The sequence below is a fragment of the Lissotriton vulgaris genome, chromosome 8, assembly GCF_964263255.1.
Source record: "Lissotriton vulgaris chromosome 8, aLisVul1.2, whole genome shotgun sequence".
In the NCBI taxonomy this organism is placed as follows: Eukaryota; Metazoa; Chordata; class Amphibia; order Caudata; family Salamandridae; genus Lissotriton; species Lissotriton vulgaris.
Window position 1 is genome coordinate 248,948,023 of NC_141696.1, and position 19,922 is coordinate 248,967,944.

The 19,922-nt window shown below is 46.9% G+C and overlaps 1 protein-coding gene across 4 annotated transcripts in view; it reads left to right on the forward strand.

The window, feature by feature from the left end:
• APP (amyloid beta precursor protein) overlaps window positions 1-19,922 on the forward strand; it is a 484,182-nt gene that overhangs the window by 327,714 nt on the left and 136,546 nt on the right. The window lies entirely within an intron of this gene.

Here is a 19,922-nt window from a genome sequence, read left to right on the forward strand (position 1 = left end):
CTAAAAGAGTTCTGGTACTTTATATATTTGTTGTTTCTTACCCATCATCATTGCTTGCACCCACCTGCCTCTTTTCGTTCTTTGCACCTGCCCCCTGTTGTTGCTTGTCTCCACTACTTCTCCCCACATAAGCCAACACTACACACAGACTGAAAGCAAATGGCCAATGGATCTCGCATAGGCGAAAGCTATCAACTTTGCAAATGCATGTTAACTTTTTAATGTTTAGTTATGTTGCCTGCAGCAACCTTGGCTTCCAGCAGAAGGTCTGTCAAATGCAGATATGACAAGAAAAAACATGATCCATTTGTACCCTACAGGGTTGACATAAGTCAAAGTCCCTACACAGCGTAAAACCGTCAGTTCACAAATCCTGATTTATAGTGCCATGCTTGTCTGAATTTGTATCTTAAAAATCAGTCCTAGTGCCCTCTCTAGAAGGGGCCAGTTGTGGACTGAACTGCATCATTATTTGTCCCGCGCCCCTCACAATCCCCTCCCCTCAGTTCCCCAGCAACACATCTGCTCAAAGTACTAATAGGCGACCAGGAAAACAGACACTTCACCTTGTCATACACATTAATTTGTCCTACTACTTTGCCTTGCTTTGCAGTGTTTCCTTAAAATGTTTAACTCTGGCTATAACTGTGTATATATTTTCAAATATATCATCAATAGAGGGACGAGGAAATATGTTTAATGAGGTCCTACACCCTCCCTCCTCATGGGGTATTTAAATAAACAAGTCAATGGGGTAGTTCCTCTTATGGGGTTCGTTCAAATCTGTGTAGTATGAAATCACCTACAGGCGGACAGAGGAGAGTAGGTTGAGGGAAACTCTCCCGCATTGATCACTTCTCTCCCATAGTTTATTCCTGGACCTCTGCCAGACCTAAGGGGCATTTTTACTCTGAGTTTCTGGTGCAGTATTGGACACCTAAGCAGGCACCCTTGACCACAGTTGGGGCCTGCACATTTTTACAAATAGGGTAGGATTTATTCCTAGGTCCTTATGAAATGCCAATTGACCCTCCAGGCAAGGATCGCATGATATATGTTGACCGTATCTCATTTCCTACTTACTAGCTATAAAGGCCCATCGTGACCCCAAGATAGCACCTTTTTTTTATTTTACTGTGTCAAGGGACCATCACTTTAATAATAAAAAAATATTTTCAGGTTCTCTGACTCTTTTAACCACATTTTCTTTTCATCCACCCTATACATTTCTCAAACTTCTCACATGCATGCATCTTTGGCATTTAAGGATCAAATTGCTCTCCTACAAAGATCCCGTAGGCCCGTCAGGAATTGCAGCACCGGCTTCACAAGGACGCCCTATGATGAAGCATGACACCCTATTAGGTGTGTGAGGGCTCCGTGATCTGACCACTCTGGTTCCTTGTGACTGTGATGATCATACCAGTGATTCCATACTACATACGGTTGAACAAACCCCATAAGAGGAACTACCCCAATGACCTGTTTAAATTTCCAAATATACACACAGATATTTACACACACAGTCCGATTAAAAAAAACAAATATGCATTTATATAAATGTAGTGTCTTCTCCGCCCCCTCCTTCCTTAAAATCGATTTCTCGGCATCCACTGCTGGTGTATACAACTGTGCAAGCTGCTCTGCATGAAGTGATGTGCTACACTCCGCACAGACTTGTGTTCTTTGCCCAGTGCTAGAACAATTTTCAGAGTGGGGGTGCGGGACAATAATATAAGCTTACAGGCATAGAGGTTCTAAAATATCCAACTGTTACTCAAACAAAATATAGCTCTAATGAGGGGGTTATGAGAGGGTTCAACAGTCCATCCTGGACTTTGTTTTTACACAGCTGGCTCAACATCGGGTGGTGAAGTAGCAGGCAGGGCTGGAGGAGTGCTCACTTGTTAATACCATGACTATTTTGAAAAAGATCAAAAGATGTGCATAATTATTTTGGTGCATGAGAATTTGTTCTCAGCCCATTTCCCAGTCATCCCTATCTAGGTAATTAAAAGTGTTCATACATCTAATAGGGACGTCTAGCCGCAGATTCCTTAACTTAGAATATCCCCAAGCGTCAGGCCGGATCCGGAAAATTTTGCGCAGCAGCACCTCTGCGAGCCGCCCTGACATCGTCCATAGAGTGCCCCTCTCTCCCTGGTGCGCCTTCGGGCCCCATAGAGGCGGAGGGTACTCCAGCTGGGCCCTTGACGGCGGATCTGTCCCCGACCAGGGCTGTGTGCATCGACTCCGATTCCGGAGCCAAGGCGACGGCGTTGAGCTGTGGCCCAGACTGTCCTGATGGCTCTAGCACACACCACCAGTCAACACATAGCCCTGTGCAGCTTCCTGCGCAGATGGCGAAAGCGGCGTTGGTGCCGGGCTCTATGCGGGACTCGATGCCAGGCTCACACTGCCAGTCAACGCATAGCTCTGTGCCGCTTCCTGTGTGGACGGCGGAAGCGGGGTCAGCGACGCCGGGCTCGCAGTCGGGCTCCACGTCGGACCCAAAGCCGGGCTCGACGTCCAAACCCACCCCCGGCTCTAAGCCTGATCCCACGTCTGGGGCAACGCATGGTCCGACGCCGGTCGACATAGAGGTAGCGCCCCCAGTGGTGGCGTCGACGTCCAGTTGACTCCGACACGGCGCCCACCGACGTACACTCCGACACGGCCCCCACCGACGCCGCTGTTCACGCATCCATCGCCGCCGGTGTCGATGCGTTCATCGATAATGGCGTCCATGCCTGAGGTTGACTTCCCTCCGGATTCCTCGCTTCCGACTCCTCAGCGGTCTCAGGCTACACCGGTGTCTGCTGCAGCCCTTGCGGAAGCTGCTGCATCCCCTGGTCAGGGGCCTCTGGTGCAGGTCCCTAGTGTGACATGGCCTTCGGGTCACTGCCCGGCCCGCTCTTTATGGCAGCTGGGAAGATTAACCTCCAAACGTCTTCTACATACGGCCTCTTGTCCCCTCCAAGGGTGACTACTGAGCTAGGGCCCTCCTATGCGTGGATTATCAACAAGGCAGCTGCTATCCTCAGCTTTCAGCCTCCTGTGGTACCCCTCATTCCTGATCCCTTAACGGATCTACTTCATCTCGAGCCCATTACCGGAGCCCTTGCTACCCCTTGGGGGTGCTTTTTTAGAAGTCCTGCATGGCACATGGGCACAGCCCTCTTCCGGAGCCCCGGTTGATTGGGCCATTGCTAGTGGGCACCGTCCTGCCCCGGGGGATCCACTTTATCTATCCCTCCACCCTACAGCTCAGGGCCTGGTAATTCAGGCGTCTTTTGGGTTACAAGACTCCTCCACTTTGCCCTTGTTTCCTCCCACCCGGGAGTCCCGGTGGCTAGATGCATGTGGAAGACCGCTTTTTGCTTCTTCTAGCGTGGCCATCCGTGCTTTAAACACTACATGCGTGTTTGCACATGCGTCTGCCACACTCTGGGACTCCATGGCTAAGCTTCTTCCTTCTCTTCTGGAGGAATTGCACCCAGAGTTACTCCGTCTTGTCCTTCAGGGCAAGGAGATGGCACATTTTTCAACACGCTCCTCCCTGGATACCACAGACTCTGTGGGCTGTGCTCTTGCACGGTCGGTGACTTTGTGCCTCCATGCCTGGATGCGCGACAGTCGCTTCCCTGATAATATTCGGAAGAGCTTCTAAGACATGTCCTTTAACGGAATAGACATTTTTGGGTCCCACGCAGACTCGGCGATCTCCAGGCTTCTGTCAGGGCTACCATAATTCTGCTGTGCCACTGACTGACTTTTCTTCCTTGCAGGACTTTCTTTATGGCCCAGTTAGAATCAGAGGCAGGTTAGTGTCTCTGTATTGTCTGTAAAGCCGTATGGCTGGGTTGTTTTTGTTTTCAATCCTCTGACTGTCTTATTTTGCCAAGAGGACCCCCCCCCCTTTTTCCAGGGGTTGACATTTGCCCTATGTGGGGTATTGGCTGGTGGCAGGTGTCTGCCTTTGCCTTCGTACACTCCTGTGGAGTTTTTCCTTGTGGGTATCCCTCTGGGACTCGTGTACCCCTTTACTGCGTCCCGCAGGGTCGCATCGCTCTATTGTCTGTAGTGCTTCGACTCCTGGCCTAGGTCTATGATGTGTAGTATCTACCTCGCATGGCCTGTCATCCTGCTTTTTGTCACATGGTCCGTCTTTTGGCGCCAGCCCCTTCTGGGTTGTTCTCGCCAGTAAGGAGTTGCTGTGGGCCTCTCAGTTGTATGGTGTTATGGCCTTTCGGCTTATTCCCCAGGAGCTTTCTCCACATCCCCGCCGCTTCCGCGCAGGGATTTCTACGTTTTGCTGGCATTCTTAATGTGGCAAACTCATGGAGCTGGTTCTCCTTGTACTCCGTTCTTCCTGGGGTGTAGGACCTGTGAGTTAGTCCTGACTACTCCATTGTTAGGCCCGTCTTTTCTTCTAATTGACCTGCGAGAGGACTGTTCTCTGTTCTGGACCGGAGGCAGATGCTGCTTATAGCCTCAACTAGTTCCACTTTCCGTATAACTGCGGGTAATTTTGAGCATACCCTAGTCCCTGGGTTTGGCCGGGTTTCAGCATCCTCTTGAGGTGATTTCTGCGCCATGCTCTTCCTAATGGCTTGTGCGGGCTTTCCTGCCTTGGTATTGGCCCTGTCCTCTTACCTCACCAGATCGTCTCTGAATTTGTGGCCTGTTGCCTTCTTGCTATTGTGCGCATCTCAGGTGTTCCTGCTGTCTTTCTTCCTGGTGCTCTTCAGTTATGGTACTACAGGTACCCTCTGGCCGCGTATGAGCGTCCTTCTGGTTGTGTATAGGCATCCTTTCAAACCACTCACACATGTGTGGCTGGGGAGGGTCTCAGCAGTACTCTTCCTCTGTGGTACATGCAGGGGCGGTACTCGTTCTCTCCACCACTCCACTAACCAGTCTTTTGGGTCCATAGGTTCAACTGACTGAACTCCCTTTTCATGCCAGTTTCTTTACTGGGTGTGTTTCTGTTCCATATATGCCTTTGCTGGTCAGGGGTCAGTATACTGCTGCCTTTGTAACTTTACAGGAGCAGGTTCAACAGTGTTTTACACTGTTCGAGTTGTTTAGCTGGTGCTAGCTCTGGCTTCTTGCCGACACCTTGGATCCTGCGGATCCTTAATGCCCCTTTGCTCGTCTTCTTTCGAAGTTCGTCATTTTTTGCTCATGCACAAGCGTTCTGGCTTGGTGTTTTCCTCTCTCATCCCCTCTACATATGGGAGTTTTGTGTTACTCTGGATGGTCTGTGGTGCCCTAGCCTCCCCTTGATTGCCGCTCTCTTCAGAGAATAGGGGTCTGGTGGTTGGCTGTGCTGTAATTTCTGTTGCCACTGTGTTTCGCCCTTTGATTGACAACACGCTTTTGGTCATGTTATTGATGGCTAGGTCCTCTCGGAACCTTAGTGGGGTTCAGTCTTAGTCCCCCCTCCTCTAGGGGTATGGCTTTGGTATCTATTCTAAGTTAAGGAATCTGCGGCTAGACGTCTCTATCAGATGAACAAGTTACTTACCTTTGGTAACGATGTATCTGGTGGAGAGACAGTCTAGCCGCAGATTTCTTAACGCCCGCCCGGCCTCCCCGTCCTGCGACAACCTTTTCATGTTGGGCTTCTTGCCTTTGCCTCCCTTTGGGTGGCTTTATTCCTCTGCGGGGTGTCGTCTTCACTTCACTGTGACTCACAAGGCTACATTATGTTCTGTGGCTCTGCTCTACCCATTCTTGTGATTGGACGGTATGCTCATATGCCATGTGTCCTTTACAACCCTTACCCTGGGGTGTCTGATGTGAGCCTAATTCTTCTCCCCCCCCCCCCCCCCCCCTCCTTCCTGTCTATCTTCTTGAGGTCTCTTGTCTCCCCTGCACTCTAGCAGTTGCAGTTTCTGACAATCCTTTATTCAGTAGATCCCTTATTCGGATCTCACGTCCAGTGCTTAATTTGTACAAAAAATGAAGTGCTGGGGCTGAAAATGCTGCAGAGGAGGCTACAGCTCACTTCTACCTCCGGTGTGCCCAACTATCAACACCCGCACTGCCTCAGTCTCTATCCTGTAACCACGCTGTGCTGTCTGTCCCATAAGACATTCGTTTTACTTCTTTACCTACACCAACAGATGAGTGCGAAAACCAAATGTACACCAAATGAAAATGCTTTTTTGGAACCTATTAATCATTGTGGTCCAATGGGTTTGTTGCAGGTCAGGAGGCTGCTTGAGCACAGCAGGTCATGTCACTGCTAGTGCTGCCTGTAATTAGTTTGGTCAGTTATGACGACGGCATAGGCATCCACTGCTCAGCTTTCTGTGACCCTGCCTGCTACAGCAAAAGCACTGCCCCCAACCGTAATGCTGTAATGCTTGTGAGACATGAGTATGGCTGTTGCACCTACTGGGCTGAAGCACACTCGGCAATTAGCATGCTTGGAGGCAGCACACGGAAACTGCAGGTGACTCCATAGCGCACAAAAGTTGCAGTGGGCCACAGCCACATCAAGCACGTTGAGGATAGTAGCAATGCAGGGCTGCAGGCCCCCACTACAATTATCCAATGGGAGGCTTAGGCCCAGGCAATGGCAGGGTGCAGCAGACTCTGGGAATAGAATGTAAGCCATTCGTTAGTGATGACTTCTTGGATTCATGACTGGCGTGACAACATCATCACTAAAGTGATGATACACAATCATGCCTGCCTGAACAGATGTATGCCTCCCTAGGAAAACATGCCAGCCCATCACCATGCAAGGTATGTGGTTCTTTTTATTTTAAATTGGGCAATTAATATTGAGACCATCACCTGCAGGCCCAGAAATCGTAGCCCCGGCCCTGTGAAAGAAATGCCTTTGCTGAGCACCTGAAAGCACCTGCTCAAATTAAGCACTGCTGACGTCTCCTTTTAAGGGGACCCCTTATGGTAGTTTGTCCTTACTCCTGTGTTATGGACTGGTTGTCCTTCACTGTCATATATTGTGGTTGCAGCCTTTCTGACGGCTGCTGTGATGGTTCACCAAGGAGCTATGGCTCAATGGTAAGTCTTGTGCCTCTGGTGGCACATGCTCAAACAGGCCAAGGGTTCGAATCCTGCCTATGTTCTGCATCTTCTTCTATATCCGGGGGAGGTTTTGGACTTAACAATTGCAGGGTTCCCTCCCAGAGTGGTGCTCTGCTCTTTTCCCTCCCTCAGTTTTCAATGTACGGTGCCTGGCACTGTCTTTCGATGGTGATGTTTTAAACCATACCTTGTTTTTTTCTTTTTCTGCACACTATTCCCATATTTTCACAGTTTTTGGTGGTGGTTTTGCGTTCTGACATGGGTAAGCCTTCTGACGAAAACTGATGTCGGCGCGCCGGGGCGGGGCATATATAGCTCCGCTGATGCCACGTCCATGGACGACGTCAGGGCGGAGCCGTACGGCGCTGCCCCCCAGTGCGCAGAGGTGCTGCTGTGCAAAATTTTCCGGATCCAGTCTGACTCCTGGGGATATTCTAAATTAAGGAATCTGCAGCCAGACTATCAGCTGGATTCATGAAACCAAATTGCGATCGCAATAGCTACGAAAAAGCATTTGCGATCGCAATTTGATAAAAAGGAATTCAAGAAAGTTGAAATACAAAAATTGCGAAATCGAAAAAAATGTTGCGATATCGCAAACAAATTCGCAGAATCCTGGAAGAAGTCCATTAGCAATTCTGTAATAGCGAGAAACCATGGATTCTGCTAATAAAACTGCGATATTGCAATCGTAATTCATGAAAAATCGCAAATTGCGAAAAACCCAAAAATCGCATTTTGCGTTGCGCAAATTAAGGAGAACCCAAACCACGTGGTAACCAGTAAAAAAAATAAATTCACAACTGAAATAAACTCTAGCAAACTACCAACAGGTGCAGGCTTGACCAAACACACTTAAGGACATGCAGCTGGAGCCTGAGGACTCTCACAATGCCAGGACTCTACATGGTGGTCAGGCGGCGAAGGCTACAGCGAGCAGCACGGAACAGACGAGGTATCCAGGAGCGGATATTCCGTCAGCGGGTCACCCTACTGGGCCAAACCAGGGAGCAAATCTACACCAAGTACCGGCTAAATGGGGCAATGATCATCAAGCTGATCCGGGACCTAGACCCCCTCCTGCAGCACCCAACAAGGAGGACCAATGCCGTTCTGACCCATGTGCAGGTATTGTGCAGCCTGCACCTACTGGCCTCCGGAAGCTTCCGGGGTATAGTCGCTGTTGCAGGGGGAATATCCCAGCACACCATGTCCCGCTGCCTAAGGAGTTTCCTGGAGGCCATGCTGACCCGCCTACACCACTACATCTCATTCCCCACCAGCCAACAGGACTTGAATGACACCAAGCTGCAATTTTACAATGTAGCACAATTCCCACATATCATAGGATGCATTGACTGTACCCACATCCACATCTGCCCACCAGCACAAACGGAATACATATATCGTAACCGCAAGTCCTACCACTCCCTCAATATCCAGATGGTATGCAATGCAAAGACAATCATCACGGACATAGTGGCACAGTACCCGGGGAGCACACATGACTCCTTCATATTCCGGCACATTGGCATTCACACACGACTGGCCAGGGGAGACTTTGGTGAAGGACACCTACTGGGTAAGTACACATGCCACACAATAGTACAATGTGATAATGATGCTGCGCGGCACAGGCACTCACCCTCTGCTCCTATCATTCAGGTGACAGCGGCTACGCTCTCTGTGAGTACCTCCTCACACCATACCTCAACCCTGCAACTCCACAGCAACGGCGTTACAATGCAGCACACATACGCACAAGAAATTGCATTGAGAGGACATTTGGCCTTTTGAAGAGCAGATTCCGCATACTGCACAAGACTGGTGGGGCCATCAAATACGTGCCTGAGGTCTGCTGCCGCATCGTGGCCGTGTGTGCTATCCTCCACAACATTGCTACCAAGCGCAGAATACCTGTAGACATCTCTGGCAGTGAGTCCGAAGGGGACAATCGACCACCTGCACATGTGCGTCACGCACGCGGCGAGAATCCTGCAGAAGGACACAGGCGCCGCAACCAAATCTGCATGAACTATTTCTAGTGCACCCACTCCCCACACCCATTACTCAACTCATGCATGACAACATAAATAATTACATGAGTCAGATTAAGTTATTCAGAATTTTAGTAATTGTTACTGCACAATAAACTGGGCATTCTGATAACTGGAAAATGAATGACATATTGCGTCATATGTCTCTTTTTGTCTGTTGGGCATGCTTGTAGCATCAGCATGTACCCTCATGCTAATGTACAACAGTTCAGTAGCGCCTCCGGGTAGTTGCCCCTGACCTCCTCTCAACGTCCTTCTCCCGATTCTGCCGTGAGGCAGCAGAGGGCCTGCTGCTGCGGGGGGTGCTACGACCGGTGGAAGGGACTGGCTGCTATGGCTTGATGTAGCCTCACTGGTGTCGTCTGCCTTCCCCCGCCTGGCCATGGCCGGTAGCCTGCATGCCCTGCATGGCTGTTGATATGTTCTCCAGGGCTCTCCCGACGTCCTGGCAGCACTGGACCATTTGGGCCTGCATGGCCAGCGAGCGTCGCGAGAGCTGGGAGGTGGTGTTCCCAATTATATGGTTGGACCGCGTGTACGCCGACAGGCGGGTCAACAGTTGGCGGTGTCTGCGGCAATTGAGATCCAGCTGGCTGGACATTGCCTGTGTGTTGGCCTCCAGAGCTGCTGTCATCCTGTCCATACGGTCAGACATATGTGCCACATTACGCGCGGTCTTGTCCAGTTGGAGGTGGATGGCGGCTAGATGTCGGGCCTGGCTCTGGTGCACACGTAGCATCCTGCGCTCAATGGAGAGCCCACCTGCACGCACGTTTCGGCCGCTGCCAGCGCGGGATGTGTTGGTGTGCGGCTCTCTGACCAGTCCGCTTGTCTGGCTCCTCACAGCCGCAGGTCCGGCGGGTTGGTTGGCGACCTGCAGCTGGTGTTGCAGGCCCCAATGGTGGCTGTGTTCTGCGTGGTGGTACAGCAGCGCCTGTTGTCACAGGGGTGGCACGGGCCACATGGGCGGGTGGTGGGATGACTGTTGTTGCAGCCGCTTGCCCTGATGGTCCGGGCTGTGGGGTATGATGTGTGTCTCCCTCCGTGTCCTCCGTGATGTCCTCAATCACCAGGGCCTCGCTGTCTGTGCTGGGGACATCAGCGCCACCTGTGATGTAAAGTGGACGTTGATTAGTGACATTTTCCATACACAGTTAGGCTTGCTACATGCATGCAGACTACCATTCCCTGACTCGCTGCAGGATAGACTCTCACTGGACATGTCAGGCTTTATGGTACAGGATGGTAATTGTGGTCAGACTACATGTCCCACAATGCAATAGCGCTATAGTGGTGTGCTTTGGCTGCATGATTGGGGTTTGAAATGGGATGCACTGGAGTCATGGACATTGTTAGATGACAGGGGGTCGCAGTCGCATGGCACTTACCTGGTGTGTCTTGGGTGGGTCGAGAGGAGTCCAGCTGGGTCACACCCACGCAGACCTGTGGATTGATGGTCTCCTCCACCCGGTCCTCCAGTGGTGTGTTCGGTGGGACAGTGGGCTCCCCTCCACCTGTCGCCACTTGCTCCCCCAGCCTCTCAGCAATCTTTTCCTTAGCCCACCCTCTTAGGTCATACCAGCGCTTTTTCAGCTCGTCCACCGAGCGCTGGGTCACCCCCACGGAGTTCACTTTGGCACGGATGCGCAGCCATATGCGCCTTTTGTCGGCCTCAGGCACCCTTCGGGAGTCTTTGCCAAATAGCTGGTTGTGGTCCCTGGAAACTCCTTCTATGAGGTGTTCGAGCTCCTGCTCTGAAAACTTGATTTTGCGCTTTCTCCCACTGGTAGTACCTCCTGCTGCATCCTGTGACATGCTTGCCACTGTGGTGTCTCCTGCTGTACTCCTGTAGGAACACTGGAGGGGAGCTCTGACACTGCTGCCTGTACTTCAGCCTCTCACTCACTGCTGAATGAGGGTGGAACCTGCCTACTTCCTGGTTGTGATGTCATAACTGTGCTCAGGATGCGACTTCCCGTTTTTGCGATCCCGCAATTAGCGAGATCGCTATTTGCGATTTCGGTAATTGCGATATCGCAATTTCTACTTGGGTATCGGCGGAATCTGTGATTATTTACCGAAATATGGGTGTCGCTAATGTTCATGAATGCCGTTCTGCGATTTCTAAATTGCGATTCGCTTTTTCTCGCAATTTAGAATTTGCAGAATTTGACATTGATGAATCTGGCTGTATGTCTCTACCAGATACATCGTTACCAAAGGTAAGTAACTTGTTCACCACACCCGAAAACTAGAAACAATACTGACTTGATAATGATTTGAAATTATTTTATAATTCACAAGTTTGAGCTATGCTCCAAGTGCTTTACTCCTCTGGAGCTCCCACATAGCTTTACACGTTCATTACATACATTTTGTGTGCAGGTTGTGTAATTCCAGAAACTGTCAGGGGAAACAGTGGGCATTAGAAAAAGACAATACTGAAAATATAAAATGAAAGTTCACCACATTTCCCTCCAAGGCTTGGCATTTTACTTCCTGAAAAACTCTAATATTTGGAATTCCATTCATGGGGGAATTCAAAGTGTCATTCCTATTGCCAGATTGTGTAAGCTCAGGACATCCTTTAATTCCCACAGCTTCATCTTCTAGTCCCTATAAAATTGAAGCCACCAACCCAATTCTTGTCCATCAAAGGATAGCTATTGAAGATAAGGTTGTGAATTATAGGTACATATTTCGTTTCCAATAGGCAACTGGGCCATTCTGCTTTGAGGTAATTTTAAATTCCTTCCGTAACAATTTAGAATTTAAAATTCTTTATGGTTCAATACAGATTTCTTTTTAGATCATATCCAGAATGTATTACATTTTCTAGGGCATCTTGAAGATGTGTTGTATATCTACTGATAAACGTTGCATAGGGATTAGCCTCTATCCCCCAGTGCCCTCTGCTGTCGGTATTCGCGCTCCATAAATACCAGTATATTATGGTTGATATGCTGCCTAATCTCTTGTTGTGAGAATGAACCGCAGACCTTGATCTCGGAGTGAAGTGCTCATTAAGCTTTTGAAAATCAAATTTGCTGCTTTCGGTCAAGGATGTTTGACTGAGCGTCGAAAGATATTATGTTAAAATAAAATGATGCATGCAGCTTCTTTAAAGCATTGTACCCCCACTCTTTCGCGTGCTTAACAAATTGTTTGGAAACTGCAATGTACTGCACATGCTAATCTGCATGAAAAACCTCAGGGATTAATAATTACTTGTTCTTTTCCCGATAATGACTTGAACCGATTAGTAAACACTTTGCATTGCTTTTGTCAAATGTGTTCCTACACAGACTCTGAATAAAAATAAGTCTGTAATTTAAAATATTCATAATAATTAACTTTTTGTTACATATGTTATTGTTTAAACGAATATTAGAGTGTGTATATATAACCATTAATACACGAGGATACACTGGATACAGTTTTGGATTATACTTAAAGATAGTTTTGTGGTTTAAAGGGGAGTCGATGAAAATCATTATTCCCCATCATCCAAAAATGTATTTCAGATGTTAAAGACCCAAGTGTGCAGGTTTTACATTTTAGGTTTTTCAGTCCCTCATAATACTTAAAATGCATACTCTTTTATTTGATTACTGAGCTTGAGTGATTGTTTATTTATTTATTTTTTTACTTTTATTTTAGCATTAAGAATTTAATTTTTGTAAGACCTTTTTTTCATTGCAATTTTAACTATGCATATAAGCCCGGTTGTCTTCATTAATGACTATGCAATGCTGCCTTCTACCCACCTCTCATTTCTAATTGTATATAGTTTTCATATAGCATAGGCAAGGTCTTTGTGTGTAGTGTTTTATTTTGCAGACAAGGTATTTTCAGGTTGTCTTAATGCATTTGTTGATGAGGCAAAGACAGTTGAATGTGATTCATACCTCTATAGGGAGCATAGGTAGTGATTTCAGCATAAGTGAGTTTTCAGGTCGTCTTAACCCCTTCCGTGCGGCCGCGATTTTCCCCGTGTGCGGCCGCCGGCAGAACACGGGCGGGCCATGACGAACCCCAGCCGTCATCAGCACACGAGCACTGTAGTGCATGACGGCTGGGGTTTGTCACCAGCATGGAAGGGGTTAAAGCATTTGTTGATGAGGCAAAGACAGTTGAATGCGATTCATCCCTCTACAGGGAAAGATATATATCTTTATTGTTTGATTAATTAAAATCTTACAATAAAACAAATTCATACAGTAATCCATTATATACACTTTCAATAGCACCAAATCCTAAAAATTCTATACATCTTTTGAAAGAAATGTTTACGATAAAATTCATACATTAGGACTTTAAAAGAAAATATAATCATTATTAGTTTCCTATTTCTTGCTCTTCTAATTTTTTCCATACTTTTGTTAAAAAGGTTATCAAAGCAGAATTCATCTGAAGAAAGACATTGAATCAATGCCTGTCTGCATGTCCTTATCCCTCTTTCGTTAAATAGTCTCTTTAGTATAGTTACTCTTTCCTTTTTCAATTCAGGTCAGAGACACAATAGATGGATAATGTTTTCATCTCCAGATTTACACAGCCTACATAGTGTGTTCTTTTCAAGTTTTATCCAAGGTGGTGCATGGGATAGACCCACAGTACGCCAAATCGTGCTTTAATAAAAATGTGTTTGTTTTCCAGCAACCATGATGTGTCCAGGTATTGCTGTACCATCTTTTTTGAGAAGCCATTTATAATGGGCCATGCTTGTTTTCTTTTGGCAAAGGTGACTTTGTCACTTATCAACGATAAGTGATCTGTTATTTTGTTAATAACCTTAAATGATTCCTGAGAGATAGTGGAGTCCCAAATCGCCCTAACCTCAAATTCTTCCAAAGCGCATCCAGATATTTCCAGGCAGTTGATTTGCTATTTCCTTTAGTTTCTTTCCACAGTAACTGGGACATTAAATTGTCTTGGTCGTTTTTTATTCTGTTCCAGACTTTAATTGCATTGTTCTGCCTCTGCGCTGCACCAAACCATGGAGCAAGTGCTTCTGTAGGAATCATTCATATCTGACCCAGAGGTTAAATATTTTTTGGTCATCTACAAAAATTACAAATGTATTATTCTTTCAACAAGATGCTAGAGAGTGACTCAAAGTGCAGAGCTCATAAGCGAAATGGTGAAACAATTAAAATATGATGCATATATACAACGTGGGCATCCACAATTAAAAAATGTCAGTCAAGCATAAATGCTTATCCAGAAATCAAAACTATTTCATATTAAATTATACCCACTTCTCGACCCATGAGTTCTATTCAGTGGAACTCCTCAGGACAAAAAATCCATCTGACAAAGCGCCTCTCAACTATGTAAATATTGCCCTTTTAAAGGTCACAGCCAGTCTCAACTCATGTCCTCCACAAGTCCAGACGCACCTGCAGACTTCTTGAGAATAGCTGGAGGAATAACAAAACCCTGGAAACCCATGCTACCTTCAAAGCTGCCGACCTCACACACCACCACCTTATCAAAATCACAAAGAAAACGGCCCTCCAAACCGAATCAACGCCAATACCCAAACGAGCAAAGAACTCTTCACCATCATCACGGAGTTTGCCAAGCCCAACAGCGAGACCACTGTCATTTCTCCCTCCCAAGACCTCTGATACAAACTTGGCACCTTCCTCCACTACAAGATCAGACAGATCTACGACAGCTTTGACACCCTAGACCCTGCCACTACGCAACACCACCACACCCCAACATACTGTGCTCTGATGGACCCCGTTTATAACCGAGGTCACACTCAAGACCATGAAGAGCATCCACTCAGATCCTTGCCCGTGCCACATCTTCCACAGTGCAGCAGCCACCATCTCCCTCCCAGCATCACTAAACTATCAACTGCTCCATCAAAACTGACACCTTCTTTTGCATCTGACGCCACTGGTGGTTTGCAGTCTTCTCTCTCTCGCATATCATTACTGTGATGGTAAAACTCTACCATGTAAAAACATTAGGGATTTATGTACACTATGGTTTTTGGAGCATAGTTAATAAAAAGAAAAAGAAACGGACACCTTCCCCGATGGCTTGAAACACGCAAAATCAACCCCCTGCTGATGAAGCTGTTCTCAGACCCGACTGACTTAAGGAACTTCAGACCAATCTCCCTCATCCCCTTCCCAGCCAAGGTCAACGAGAAGGCCATCAGCACCCAACTCTTTCTTCATAGAAGTGACCCACGTCCTGGACACCTCCCAATCCGATTTTCAAAGCAACCACAGCACGCCTCAAATCCGCCGACGACATCCGCTCCCGCCTTGACTGGGGTGAGACCTCAGCCTTCATCCTACTGGACCTCTCAGACACCTTGAACACAGTCTCCCATCACACCCTAATCATGAGACTCCACAATGACGGCATCCACAACAAGGCTCTAGACTGGATCCACTCCTTCCTTACTGGCTGGACTCGGCTAGCCATACTACCCCCGTTCCGCTCAGAACCTACAGAGATCAGCTGCGGAGTACCCCAGGGCTCCTCCCTGAGCCCCACCCTCTTCATCGTCTAAACGGCCTCCCTCACTGCGTGGCACGCTGCAGCCGCTGTATTCGAAACACGCTGACTCCCTACACCTGTCTAATTGATTAGCACTGGACTCGCACCTAAAATTGCCACCAGCCAGTGCTTAATTTGAAAGAAAAAGAAAAGGCCAGCGCCATCATCAGGAGGCCACTGAAACCTACACCACCCATTGTCACTGCTAGTGCTACCAATGACGGTGCCAAACCAGGTACTAACCATGACTTCTACAAGGGTGCCATTTCAAACTATTCCTGGTCCCCAAAGCTATAAGATTAGCATGGGCGTCAAGTATTAGTAATTTCTAAAGTATATTGAAATAGTAAACAACTACTGTTGTGCTCACTCTAAATGACACAAACAGCCCACCATGTGGCAGACTGTCATAATGCAGGTGCTGAGCCCTGAACACCACCGACTCAAATTAAGCACTACCACCAGCCATGTGTTTGTGGCCTAAGAGCATCCACTAAATATATTGAAAACCTATATATACAGGATTTGAGGAGTTGAATTGTTACTTATAACGTGCAGCTAATGCCCCAAAGCACCTGGTCTCTCTAAACAACATCAATGAACATAATAAACTAGGTGGATTTTAAGAGCCTTCCTAAACATAGTGATCCTCTAATTTGCCCCGGCCGAGACAAAATGCATTCTGAGTAGAGGAAGCACCAGAAAAAAACAGCATTAATAACTGAGCCATGGCATGGTAGAAGCAGGCAAGGAAAATGTAGTCCTTAAATGCCGAACAAACGTCCGTTCCTCCCTCCCTCCCCATCTGTGTTTTGAATTGAGAAAAAAAACTCCCTCTTTGAGAATGCATTTTTTGCTAGGTAGTAGCTTTAAAAATGGTGCGTGCCAGCGAGCTTGCAGTGCTGAGAAGGGGGTGCAGCTATGGCGGTTGCCCTTATTTCTCAAAAATCCCAGCCAGACAGGTGAGGATCTCCAAATAGTGACCATATAAACAAACTCTGCCTGTGACTTTGTCTATATGGTAACAAAACTCTGGGGTGACTTACAGTATGCTTATAATGTACGGAAGGGGTTACTTTATCCCTTATATTATAGTGTAAAAACAAAAACAGAACTAGTGAAAGCAGGAATATGACAGAATTGATGGATCCCATCGTTCTCCCCAAACACCCACACCCCCTTTCTGTTTTTAATTCATTATTTTATTGCCAGGGAAAAGGTAGAGAAAATGGCAGTCTAGGTGGGCTTCGTGTCCCCAAACTGAGATTAATATATTTTAAGATATGTATCTGTATGAAAATCATCTTGCTAGAAGCACAAATACAGATTTGGAGACAACGGCCATGGTTCCAATTTATGTAGAATTCAGGTGATAAATTAGTAAACACAGTACTTACCTCTACCCTGTTGTGGGTTATTTAATGGGCACCCTAGTTAGCTTTTCCTGAATTTCCCACCTACAAATAAAGCCCAACATGTGCAATAGGTGTTTACCGCCCAGATTATTGCACGTTCTGCGTTTATGTCTTACATTTTTATCCTGATAGATATTTTCAGGCATTTTCTGGTGAAATCGGTCAGGAGGAAAATGGGGTATGTGCTAATTGGTAGACAACTCTAAACTCCGATATTTGTGCTAACACCCTCTTTGGCATGGATCGAAATTTAAAACACAACTTTGAATCAGGGACTCAGTAAAGGCTGTATATTTTTGGAACGCAGGGATACATTATGTTAATAGTGATTAGACTGGTGTTGCCATATTATAGCCTTGCAGTGCTGTAGAGTTCTAACATATTGTATTGTAGGTGTATTATATTGTGCGTCATACTTCTAACGAGACACCAAAGCACATTCACGGAGGGCTAGCTCGCTACCCTGTGAAGTGCCATAGATGGAACACCGTGCATTTGTTGGTTGGGCTATATGGGATATGTTTGTCAAGCATTAGTCCAGGGTTATGCTCTTAAGATTTGTAGCAGGAATTTAAAGAGCAAGGAAGTGAGGGATGGGTTGCATAAGCATTAGATTCTAATTGACTGACAGAAGTGTGTGTGTGTGTGGTCTGGCCTAGGTTTGAAGGGTAGATGTGGTTGCCCAAGCCAGTGCCTGCCATCTAGCGAGTGTTCTGTCTATATACACACCTTGAATCACATAGAATGCATGATTACGAAAGTGCACAGAAATAAAGGGAGCTACCTTTGAGAGGAGCAAAGTCAGAGATTCAGGCAGGTACAAAACCCAAGAGTGCATTAATGAACCATAAAACCGTCTCTGTGAAAGGAAAAACCCTTATGAACTTCACAGTACAACGGCACCCTCAGCACACTTTCCTTAGGGCAGCAATTACCGGGATCAATCAATCAATCAGCCATTTGTAAAGCGCACTACATACCTGCGAGGGTCTCCAGGCTCTGGTGAGGGGGGACACTACTGATCTAACAGCCAGGTCTTGAGCATCCTCCTGAAGGTCAGCACGTCTTGGGTCTGTCGTAGGATCCGTGGGAGGGTGTTCCATGTCTTGGCGGCGAGGTGGGAAAAGGATCTCCCGCCCGGTGGTTGTTCTTTGGATGCGCGGGGCGGTGGCGAGTGAGAGGTCGGCGGAGCGTAGCTGGCGGTTGGAGATGTAGAAAGAGCCGTCTGTTGAGGTAGGCTGGGCCGTTCTTGTGGAGTGCCTTCTGTGCATGGATGAGGAGCTTGAAGGATATCCTCTTGCTGACGGGGAGCCAGTGCAGGTCCTTCAGGTGGGGGGTGGTGTAACCGTGGCGTTGTATGTTGAGGATCAGTCATGCCGAGGGGCTCCCGCATAGAGGGCGTTTCCGTAGTCTAGTCCTCCGGAGAGCTCTAGAAGGCTCAGGAGGCTTTGAAGGGTTGGAGCATTAATTGAATCCTTGAGAAATCCTGAGTCACAGAAAGCATTGTGTTTTTGTTCAATGTTTGTTTAAATAGTCCCTAATGTTATGAATGGGTTCAAAGCTTTAGGAAAATAAACCACAGCAATATATCTGCTATTTCTGTGCTTTGGATCTCTCAGGGTTAGTAAAGTGCTATCTGTTCAAATGGCAATACAGCACAGTATCACTGCCTTCCTTTCTTAAATTCTGATGGAAACATGCACTATCTTTTGTTTAAGATATCCTTTGTCTTTTGTTGTAGTTGGAATATGGCGTAGTACCCCTGCAGTGAACTTGTAGATGTGGTGGGATCTGGTAACGGGCCGTTCATCCCTGTTGATCTATCCCTAGGTGGTTTCGGTTGCCCACCATGACCCTGTTATTAGTTGTGCTATACTGGTGGGGTGCAAAGTCTGACCAGTAATTAGCAGTACAGTGACAACCCACCCGTACCATGCAAATACTAGTTAAACCACATAACATGCAAAATTACTGTAGTGACCCAAATTTACCAAGTAGTTTTCTGCATGCTATTGCCTTTCTGTGGAGTTTAATGCACACATTTACCACCTGCTCTGTGCAGAGCGGAGAATGTTGGCTGGAGGGGGAGGTGAGGAGCATTACATTATTACTTTACAGGATCGGTCAGGGGTTATGAAAGAGGTTCAAACTAAAATGCAACCTTTTCCCACAGTGATTTTACCTGCTGGATTTTCTGGCTTTTAAAATTGGGTTTGTTGTTCCTGCATGCAGTAAATCTGGGTGAAGAAATACGGACCTTTTATTGTGTGGAACAGAATTCCATACAGAAATGACGCTTTTCACAGTTCCCAATAGGAGCACATGTCTTATATGGTAACATTTGAGCGGAATAGGCAGAGCGCACCACACCACGAGACATTAGAAGAAATGAAAAAACAAATGGCCTAAGTGGTTGAAGTAGACTGTATCTATTGGGAACAACGTTTCCTAATAAAGTAGACTACGAGAACACACAGCCCTAATCTTGCTGCTCTTTTCTGGTTGACCTGTTATATGGCCGTCTCTTCTCAGTGCGTGTTGGGCTCTGACATATTCACAGATTTCATATTTGAAGATACCCAAGTGGGCATTGGTTATACGAAGGATACTCAAACGTTTGATTATTTAAACAGTTTTCTGTAGCTCTTTGGTGCATTGGCATGAGAGAGGTTCCTATGGGCACCATATATAAAATAAATCTTATCCAAGTAGGGGTGCTTTAAAAGAGAAACGCAATAAACTGTCCAACGTTACAATTTGAATACTTTGTTTAAAACTATATTTTATTGAATTTTCCTTTAACAACGAACATGCAGTGCATATTGGCAGTTTTGTAATGGATTCATTGTCTGACAAA